Source organism: Zingiber officinale, chromosome 4B, assembly GCF_018446385.1.
Source record: "Zingiber officinale cultivar Zhangliang chromosome 4B, Zo_v1.1, whole genome shotgun sequence".
Taxonomy (NCBI): domain Eukaryota; kingdom Viridiplantae; phylum Streptophyta; class Magnoliopsida; order Zingiberales; family Zingiberaceae; genus Zingiber; species Zingiber officinale.
Genome location: NC_055993.1, coordinates 4,122,532 through 4,134,020, shown reverse-complemented (window position 1 = coordinate 4,134,020; position 11,489 = coordinate 4,122,532).

Genomic DNA, 11,489 nt, shown 5'->3' with positions numbered 1-11,489 from the left:
AAATGAAATATGCCAATATTTGAGGATATGCTTAATTTCGACTGGCATAAATTAATCAAGGGAATTAGAAATGCCAATTTAGGCTTTGACATTTTCTTGAAGCACTTTAGGGCAATCTAGGTTTAAGTTGTAAGTTTAGCTAAGGTTTTAAGGATACTTAGATAGTTAATCTAGGTATATTTTATTTATGCTAAATCTTGCCATGATTGTTTGCCCATCATATGTCATGACATCATGTCTATTTTTGCGTTCATGTTTTATTATGAAAAATCCAAAAATACCATGTCATGACATTCATACATCATGTAATTATAGGATATTTTCTTTTGAAAATTATTTCTTTTTGATGTATGTCATAACATTATCATGCATTAAGTTTAATTCCTTGTAATTAAGGACAAAAGGCATTTAACAACACTTATTAACAAGTGACATCCTAGGTGGGTGTCTAATATCTCCAAAATGCCTAGATAGATATGCATGATCCCTAGATTAGGGCAAAACCAAAATCTACATCTCACAAAGACCTATAAGATGACTTGTATGTATTTTAGTGCACATTAGATACAAGTGAGATGTTAGGATGATGAACAAAACTCAAGATGTTGATTTAGTGCATTCTTTTGAGTTTTAGTTTCATCAAAACACATAGATATGTGTTTTCCCATCACTGGGAAAGCTAATGTACAAGTCATGTGCATTATGCCCAAGGAACATGGTGGGATATTGGTTTTGAAAAAGTTTTCAAAATGATTTTGGAAAACCTTGGTGAAGGCTATCTTTTGATAGTAATCACCATTGAATAGTTAGACACAAACTTGAAGAAAACACTAAAGTTTTTGCAAGTTTTCAAGTTTGTGTCAATCTTTGAAAAGATGATGTATTTTCATAGAAAACTATTTTTCCTTGATAATATATGCCCTAAACAATGTCTACACGAAATTTCATAATTTTTGAATTTTTGTAGAATTTTCTAGGGGTTTCTGAAGTTGACTGAAATGGAATTTCAGCAACTATCAGAGCTCCGATCGATCCATGGATCGATTGGAGTGCCTGAATCGATCCATGGATCGATTCAGAAGGCAAATCTCGCGAGCAGTAGCTCGCTGGATCGATCAGCCGATCGATCCAGGTAGTCTGAATCGATCAGTGGATCGATTCAGAAAGGTTCAATCGATTGGAACCCAACTCCAATCGATCCAAGTTGCTGATTTTGGCTGGGAAAGCCTGATTTCAGCACTTTGAACCTATTTTTAGTCTAGGTACTCATTCCAAACCCTTAAAATACATTTGTATACATAAAAAGGGTGTTTTCGTGTTGAAAACAAGGATGGAATGGTAAAGGAAGGCTAAGTTGAAGTTTAGGTTGAGGTTTGTTTCAAATTTTGAACATTTGAACCTCAAAACTTCTAAATCTGGGTTTCCTAAAGGTTTAGGGATTCCAAGTCATTGTTGGTGCAATGACAGAAGTTACCACCATGTCTTTAGGGGGAGGGACTCTTTAAAGACATGAAAATTATTTTTCATGAACCTTGGAAGGTGGTTAACCTTCTGTTGTGAACTTGCTCAAGGTTGAGCATTTAAACTTGAAATGGGGATAAATGGGGAGTGGATATCCTCATCATTTCAAGTGGGAACTCAAGATGTTAGAAAATGCTCAAGGTTGGGTATTTGTCTACATTGAGGAAGAAGTTAAGGATAAATGAAGGGTATGGGACCTTCATTATTGTGTTGATCACAATGAGTGAAATTGTGATCACGATGAGCAACTCTTCAGGGGGAGAGTCTTCAACAAATGGAGTTGTTGAAGTGTGCCCAAAATTGGAGCATAGGTTGATGTGTGTCCAAAGACGGGTTGATGTGTTTTATTAGTAGGAGGTTGATGTGTGCCAATAGGGGGAGAATGAAATGAAGTAAGTTAGGTTTTCATTACCTAGAGGGAGTTTGCCCTCTTAGGGGGAGAATGAAAAGCTTAATTTATGGGTTCATTACCTAGTGGCATGAAGAAGGAGGCTATATGATTAGCCTAACTTACATGTGGGATTGTAAGTGTTATTGTGGTATTGTCAAACATCAAAAAGGGGGAGATTGTTGGTGCACATCCCTCGGTCAAGGTTGACCTGGTTAACCAAGCCGAGTCTTGGTTTGGGTTTAGATGTTTGACAATAAGATATTGATCAAGAAGAGTCAAGTAGGTCAAGGTTGACCGGATACTTGATCGGGAAGTCCTAACTGGGAGTTAGGCGGAAGGAAGTCCTAGTGAGTGAAGCTAGGCGAAGGAAATCCTAGTGAGTGAAGCTAGGTGAAAGTCCCGTGAGTGAAGCCGGTGAAAGTCCTAGTGAGTGAAGCTAGCGTAAGGAAATCCTAGTGAGTGAAGCTAGGTGAAAGTCCCGTGAGTGAAGCCGTGAAAGTCCTAGTGAGTGAAGCTAGGCGGATGGAAAACCCTAGTGAGTGAAGCTAGGTGAAAGTCCCGTGAGTGAAGCGTGTGAAAGTCCTAGTGAGTGAAGCTAGGCGGAAGGAAATCCTAGTGAGTGAAGCTAGGTGAAAGTCCGGTGAGTGAAGCCGGTGAAAGTCCTAGTGAGTGAAACTAGGCGGATGGAAAACCCTAGTGAGTGAAGCTAGGTGAAAGTCCCGTGAGTGAAGCCGTGCAAGGAAGGAAATCCAGATGGATCGAGGATGATCGGACATCCGGTGTTGGGAAGTCCAAGTAGGTCAAAGGATTGATTGGATACTTGGCAAGGGAAAATCCGGATGGATCGAGGATGATCGGACATCCGGTGTTGGGAAGTCCAAGTAGGTCAAAGGATTGATCGGATACTTGGCAAGGAAGGAAGTCCAGATGGGTCAAGGTTGACCGGACATCGTGGAAGTCCAAGTAGGTCAATGGAGTGACCGGATACTTGCACGACGAGTAAAAGTCCAAGTGGGTCAAAGGGATTGACCGGACACTGGTGGGGAGTCCTAGCAGTCAAGGGAGTGACCGGATGCGAGGCATGATGTACCAACAGTTAAGGTTGACCGGATGTTGGTTAGGAGGTTTGGGACTTGGTTTGGGCAAAATAGCGTCGGATCGATCCGTGGATCGATTCAGCCGTGGATCGATCGGTGGATCGATCCGATTCTTTCAATAAGCGCTGGATCGATCCGTGGATCGATCCAGCCGATCGATCCGCCGATCGATCGGGACGATGCGGCTTCGCGATAAGCGCCGGATCGATCCGTGGATCGATCCAGCGCTTATCCGCGATAAGCGCCGGATCGATCCGTGGATCGATCCAGCCCCGATCGATTCGAATCGATCGGGATCCGACCGTTGCGTCGGGTTTAAAGCAGCAGGCGGCGTGGTCTTCGGCAATCTCTTCACGAGCTCTTCTCAGATTCATTCCACTCCTCCACAGCTCTCTACAAGCACGTGATCGCCAGTTCTTGAAGGTTCTTGGAGGCTTTCCAAGTCAAGAGGCGGATCTATTGCAAGAGGAAGAAGTTAGGGTTAGGGTTTTTACTGCACATCTTGTAAGCTTTTGCTTAACTTGTATTTCCCTTTCTTCTTCTTGTATTGAGAGTGTTGTAGGGCTTCTCCGCCTTTGGTAGTTACCATAAAGGAGTGTTATTCATAGTGGAGGGTGTGTGCGTTGGTGTGGATCCTTGGATTAGTCACCTCTTGTGAGGTGGATACCAAGTAAAATCCTAGTGTTAGCGTGCTTGTGTTTGTTTCTGTATTTTCCGCTGCACATCCAAGAAGCAACAAGCAACGCCAAGCAACGAAGCGCATCGAGCGAACGCGACGAGCTATTCACCCCCCCCTCTAGCTACTTTTGGTCCTAACACGAGGGACGAGAAACCGGGAAGGAAGACTGCTCGAGGAGAAGGCCGAAACTTGGGTTCGAGTGAGCCCTATTCTGGATAACCGAGATCACCCAAACTAGTGGAGCCGGAAGTAAAGACCCAGACCGAGATTTGCTAAACCGGAGCAGGGTTGACTTAAGTGGTCCGGGCACCCAGAATGATTCCGGGCGCCCTAGGCACCTTTGAGGGTTCCGGGCGCCCGGAACCCAAAACTTATCCACGATGACGTGGACGTTGACTGAACGTTGGGAGATAAAGTTTTATCCCCCCTAGGGCGCCCGAAACCCTTCGGGGCGCCCCGACCAGTGCTATAAATATAGTACTGATCTGCACAGTTAAATAATCTCACTTGTAATCAGTTTTCTCTGTGCTTTCATTTCTGTTTCTTTTATTTGTGCTGTCAATGCTGTAAAGAGGCTACTCCGCCCGAAGGAGATAATCAGATAGTGTGCTTACTTTCCTTGGATTAGCAATCCCCTGATTCCAAACCAAGTAAATCTCTTGTGTCTGCTCTTTTCTTTTAGTCTCTTAGTTTTATTATTACAAGTGTCTTTTAAATTAGTTGAATATCCGAGAAGGATTTTTGGTTTAATTTTTGTAGGGCAATTCACCTCTCCCCTCTTGCCGGCCTCCAAAGGGACCAACAGGAGGGTCATCGTCGGGAACCTCTTCCCGGCTCGGCTTTGTTGTAGGTTCACCGAAGGTCCACATCATCTTGGAGGTCATCTCGAGACAGTAACGAGCGTCACGTCCCCAGCGCCCGTCGACTCGACTCTCGGACAGGATCAATAATGATCCTATAAAATAGAGTTAGATAAAAGTTAATATGCATGAGTGAGTTTGACAGTTAGGGTTGTTTGATTTCGACTAAGAAATCTTTGTTGATTTTTTTCAATCGGATCATCACCTAAGTTTATTCTCAAAATGAAAACACGTCCTCACACTTTCTTTTCAAAAGGATTTCTCTTCCAGATTCTTATCTTGTTAAATATCTAGTTCAGCTAATCTATTTGGGCTTCCTGTTGCTTAGTGTTTGATCGACTTGATCCATTAAGAGTTTTCTATAACACAAAGTTAGCACAATAGATAAAAGTAGTTTGCCAAACCTTGTTTCGATCACACTTACTTGGAGTTTTCTCTAAACTTTTTATTACCTATGGTTTACTCTTCTAAGGTTTTCCCTTTGCTTGGAGTTCACTCCTCCAAAACTTCTTAGTGCTTAGGGTTCACTCTCCTAAAGCTTTCCTTTTACTTAGAGTTCACTCTTCCAAGAGTTCTCACCACCTAGGATTCACTCCCTAGGATTTTCCTTTTGCTTAGAGTTCACTCTTTCAAAGCTTCTCATTAGACCTGCCCACGGTTCAAAACTGACGGTTCGACGGTTCTAGGCAGGTCTACCATTAACCTTAACCACCCAAGTCGGTTACGGTTCACGTTTCGGAATTATCGGTTCATGGTTTATTTTGTGGTTCGCCATGGTTTAAGATTATTATGTTAAAAAACTTAAAAATTATTGCAAAAAATGGTTTGCACTTATTTAAGTTGTCTATGTATCCCCTTAGAGTATAGGGGAATCAAAGTCCACGTAGTTCTTTTACATTTTTATCCTTTTACATTGTCACTCACTTCCATTTCCCGTTCATGTCGTATTCGTTCCTTCAGTATCAAAATCTTCAACTTTGTTATCTGAAAGTTGTATTCTTTGGATTCTTTGGATTCTTTTCTCCGCTCTGGTCCAATCGTCCAGTAATACTTGAGCTTCCAATGAGTTGGGAGATAAAGTTGATCATCGTTCATCTAATATGTTGCCGCCGACACTGAATGTCTGTTCCATAGTAACAGTTGACACTGGACAAGCTAAAATTTCTTTAGCGATCACGGAGAGGACGGAAAAACTTTTAGCATTTTGTGACCACTACTTTAAGATATCGAAATTTTCATTATCTGCTTTATTAAAATAAAAAAAGTCATAAAATAATTTTCAAGTTCCTGTGTGGAACTTGAGGATCCCCGTGGATGTTTTGTTTGTTCTTTTAATAAAAATTGTGCTTTTGTAAGTTTTAAATTACTACTAGTAGTTTGTTGTATTTCAGAAATATTAATTTGTGTTCCATATTTTGCGTAGTATTGATTATAAATATCATATAAATAAATTCTAACATTATATATAATATTAATTAGATCAGGAGAAGAAAAATCTTTAATTACAATTAAAGCGTCATAATATAAAGTTAACATTTCTTGTAAAAATTCTAATTTAAATCTAGGATCTAAAGTAAATGCAATTAAATAAATTTCAGAAATAAAATAAAAATATTTTTCCCATTTAGTTTTCGTAGTTAAGATGCAAGAAGATAAAGATTCATTATTAATATGTTCATTTAAAACTAATACTATATTAGAAAAAATTTCTAAAACTAATTGAGCAGTGGGATAATAAACATCGAAAAGTTGTTCGATTGCATCATTAAATACTTTTAAAATTTCATAAATACTATTACAAATATTTCATTGTTGTGAAAATAAATATATATTACTATTAGTATTTTATGCAAAAAATGAACACAATAATTCTTTACATTAAAATGAATCTTATAATAATTGGTATGTTGAATTTCAACGTGTTGGTACATCACGCGAAATTTTTTTTAGGTTTCATTCCATTAGCTTTACAAAACCTACCCATTGTTTCATTATAGATAGATGAGACCATAAATAAGAAATTGTAATTCTAATTAGTTTAATATAACTTTCTAAAATTTTTAATCCATCTTGAACACATAAATTTAAAACATGACATACACAACGAATATGAAAAAATAAACTACCAATAATAGGTTGACAAATAAATTTTAGATCATCTATAGAAGCGGTATTCGAACTAGCATTATCTAATGATATTGAAAATATTTTATGAGTTAAGTCATATTTTTCTAAAATTAAACATAATAATTGTGTGATATTATGAATATTATGTGATTCATCAAAAACTTTATAAACTAATAATCTTTTTTGGAGGTTCCAAGAGTTATTGATCCAATGGCAAGTCACACTCATATACGAATGTGTTTGTTAATGATCACTCTAAATATCAGAATATAAATAAACGTTATTATCTAATTTACTAAATTCATCAATTAAATTCTTTTTTCCTTGTTCTACTAATTTTTTAATTGTACGAGTAAGTGTATGTTGGAGCAATCTCAATAGTTCATGCGACAATGTGTTTTGGTGTTTGGGCAAAGGGTTTAAGTTAGGTTCACCCTTGTTATTTGATATGTGTATATGAGTGTGCAGGTTTGCAGGATATACATATGACTCAGCTTGATGACTTCGGGTCCGATGAAGGATGGAACATCCGAGGGACTGTGGACAAGGCAGTAAGGACAAGGGTTGAGGGAAACGACTTCGAGGCATATGCGAAGGATGAAATTGGGACGAGTCGCGAGCTTAGATGCATCCGAGTGACGAGAGCCAAAGGGAAGTAAACTTGAAGGCTCTGGTCAAGGCTGCAAAGAAGTGTCAAGTGAGTCGTGAGGGCCCAAATGCGAGAGAAATGTACTTAGGAAGAGAAACCCTAGGTTTAGGGTATGTGTAAGTCAATTGGTACTGGGACCAGTCGACTGGGGGTGAGCACAAAGAATTTTTGTGCTCGAACGGCTGGGATCAGTCGACTGGTGTTGGCACCGATCGACTAGTAAAGAGTTGTTGGCCAGGCATTAGTCGACTGGTAAGGATAAAACAACAATGTTGTTTCTTCCCAAGCTCTATAAGATGGAGCTTGGGATGACTGACCATGGTGACGAAATTGGATTTGGTTAAAGTCTAATTAGAGTGTCCAAGCTCTCATTGCAATTCGGGTGTTCTTGATCGAGTTGTGGTGAGGTTTCTCCATCGACAAGGAGGCTTGTGCTAGCCGGAGTTTTCGGGGACTAATCCACCGACGGATTGAGGGATCGGATCGCCCACCTTACAGATAACCATAGAGTAGGAGAAAGTTATCTCCGAACCAAGTAAATTGTCGTGTTAGCGGTTTACTTATTTTTTCTCTTATTGTCTTTAGCTTTCTTGTTTATATTAATTTGTATGTCCACTGTAGAAACTAACACTGTAGGAGAAGCAATCGATTTGGGGTGCACGACTATTCAACCCCTCTTCTAGCTAGTCATTTGATCCCTAACAGTGTAGTCATAGGAACACATTTAGCACATGGATTAAAAGATTTTTTACAAAAATCTTCAAATGTACATTTAGATACAAAATTAAAAAAAGATGTTTTACAGAAACAAATTTAACTAATGATTCTTTTAATTTATTATCAAAATATAAAAATAAACTAGAATCAGTACTACCGCTAGTTGAAGAAAATCTTGATAATTGTGTTTGAGAATGGTTGAGTCCATATTCCATCGGGTGCTTTGTTTCTACATATCGTTTCAACAACCCATAGCCGCCGCCTGCTTAGAATTTGTAGGAAGCATTGCAATGCTTACATTTTACACGCATTTCTCCCAACGGAAGAGTGACTTTCTCAAAATGTTTAGTGAAAATAGAAGACTTTAGAGGAGAAAGTTCCTGAACCTTAAAGTAATTGTATCGATACTTTCTTGTGTTTCGGGTGTCAGATTCGAAATGTGCTTGATCTCATCATCGGTGGATTGAATGTTAGGATTCTCCCGCGGATTCATTATTTCCTTTCCCTTCCGAGCTCGAGATGATGCACCTCCACGACTTCCTTCCATTGTAATTGAAAATTAAAAATGAAAGCGCATAGAAAATATGAAATTGAGATTAAAAGTAGAGAAGATATGTGTGAAAATGATAAAATGAGCTCTCTATTTATAGAGTTTGGATAATAACTGATACTAAATCATAGTCATTGATAAAAAACGATCAAATGATTCTAACTGTTGAAAAAATATAAAAAAATCTCCCCTCCCCCAATGGCTAGGAACCGTCGGTTAACCAGCAACTCCAACAACTAGGAACCGGGCAAAAGAAAAATCTTGTTGAACCGGCGGGTCGAATCAACGATTAATCGGCTGTCTGTCGAGTTTGCATTTAAGGAACTGGTTCCGATTTAACTTGGCGAATCAGGTTCAGGCCAGACTCAGCCCGAGGTGGAGTCTACTTCTCACTATTTAATGTTCATTTCTATTTAATGTTCATTTCGATTTTCTTTTTATCAAAAATTTGATCACCCTTGAACTATTTAAATTTACTCTTTGTTAATTAATAGTCATCCTATCAATTCTGACTTGGTTAGACTATTCTTTTATTAATCATCCCATCAATATTCACCTGACTAAATTTCTCACTTCATTAAAGTAACCTTGACTATGAATTAAATAAATATCAAAAATCTGATTGCACCAACACAGCCAGCAAGTGAGGGCTTATCAAAGCCTCTTGGCTTGGTGGTGTTCACCTTCACCGACCAGTAGTAGAAAGAGGGGGAAAAGTTGAGATGAGGAAAAAAAACAGTTAAACCGAATTAAACTACTAAATCAATCGAATTTTAACATTAGATTTGATTAATTCAGAAATTCATTTTTTTAAAATAAAATCATGTTTTTGGATTTATTAAATTTCAATTTTAAAATCAACAAATTTATTAAATCGATCAAATCAAAATTTCATACTGATATACCTAAATTGGACAACGACTACAAATTACAAAACATTAATCGATGATCCAACAGTTAAATATGGACCGATTGATGATATCGACCAACCGAATTAATCAATACTGATGATAAAATTTAATCAATTCAATTTATAAAAAAAAATAATTCAATCCCTCTTCCTCTTTATTGTTTCTCTAATAATTTTTTTTTTTAAAATAAATCACCGCGTCCACGGTGAGCTGCCAAGAAACGAAGCACGAGGCGCTGGCTGAAGTCCAAATAAATACAGTAGTAGAGCAGAGCAGTAATGAGGATGGACGATGGAGACGGAGAGGAACGCCTCCATCTGTTGTGTCCGTACCGTACCGTCCCCTACCTTCCTTCTGCTCTCATCCGATGCAGCTAGCTAGCAGTCCTCCACCGCTTGTACTTAGCAAAAAAAGAAGGGACAATGTAATCAACATCGGGAACCGATATATATATCAAGTTGAATTCTCATTTTAGTATATAAACTGATCTGATACGATCCTTCTCCAGTAACATTTCACATGTCCGGCAGGCAACCACAGCAGGATTCAGGTAAGGAGCCAGTTGCTTGCAGTGACCGAAAGTTATGGCACTTTCCGTCGTATTCATTCATTCATTCATCCACGATTAACAAGCTATGCGTTTCACATGCTACCTCTCCCTCTCAGTTACCTCCTTGCCAGGCAATCGCCTGAAGCTTGTTGACACAGCAACTAGCTGAAGTTCCCATCCTCTTCCATGGGCCATCAGTATCTGCATCTCCCTTCCACTGTTCTTTGAATTGATCCTCCTCTTTATCTGTTTGTCATTATTTCAAAAATTAATAGTCGTTCGTGATGTACCTCCTTCATCTTGATCCTGTGAGATTGACTGGACACTGGAGGCGAACGTATTCATCTTTTATCATCTTGAATTGATCCTCTATCATATTTTCCTAATTTCATCTCTCTAATCAGTGTTCTAGGTGTAAAAATAATAATCTTAATTAGTCTCATTGATTATCTCTGGATGACCGGTCCAGTCTGATGAAAGTTTTCTATCAGCTATCAGGATAAATCGGGAAGTGCACGTGATAATCAGCTCATAAGTCCAGCATCCTTTAGTTGCGCCTTCCATTTAAAGAAAAAATTCATACAAATACTTCATAGTTAGAAATCAAACCACGAGAACCTGGGTGACAATCTGAATATCTTACCGTGACACTATAACCCCTGGAACTAAAAAAAGTAGGTGTAACATGAGGACTTCCCAGGGGTTATGATGTCGCGATAATATATTCAGGTTGTCACTCAGGTACCCGCGGTTCGATCTCTAATTTTGATGTATTTACAGGAATTTTTTTTTTCAAATGGGAAGATTGGACGTAACTAAAAAATGCTAGACTTCTAGATTAGTCATCATATGTACTTCTTGATTTATCTTGATAATTAATGAAAAATTTTTATCAGACTAGATCGGTCAGATTAATCGAGATAATTTTTTTTTTAAATTTTTTTATTATCAAAATAACATTGCGTCCCAAGCAAATCTAATTTTGTTTTTAAAATATATTTTTTTATTTAGTATTCTTCAACACCAGCGAACAGGTGGCGTTTTTCTTTAATAAAAAACAAAGAAAAATAAAAGTTGACTCCAAGCATGCTTTCATCTGGAAGGTGGAGCTAGCCGCTTTCATTTTCTTTATTTTTATTATCACTAATTAAAAAAGTTTGACCCAAAATTATTCAAGGGGCGTGCTCCACGCGAACCATCCATGTCCATATCTCTGTTTCCTCCAAATGAAGAAATTAAAAGCCGGCCAAGAAAAATATCATAATTAATAAAAATAATTATTATTAATATTACTAAATAGACTGATCAGTGGTGATTAACGTGTCGACCCATTTATTAATTAACACCCGAGAAAAATGTCCACCCAATTCTGACTTGGCATCATCCGATTCTTCAGTCGAATCAAAGGAAGGTGCTTCAATTGGTAACTCGACACCC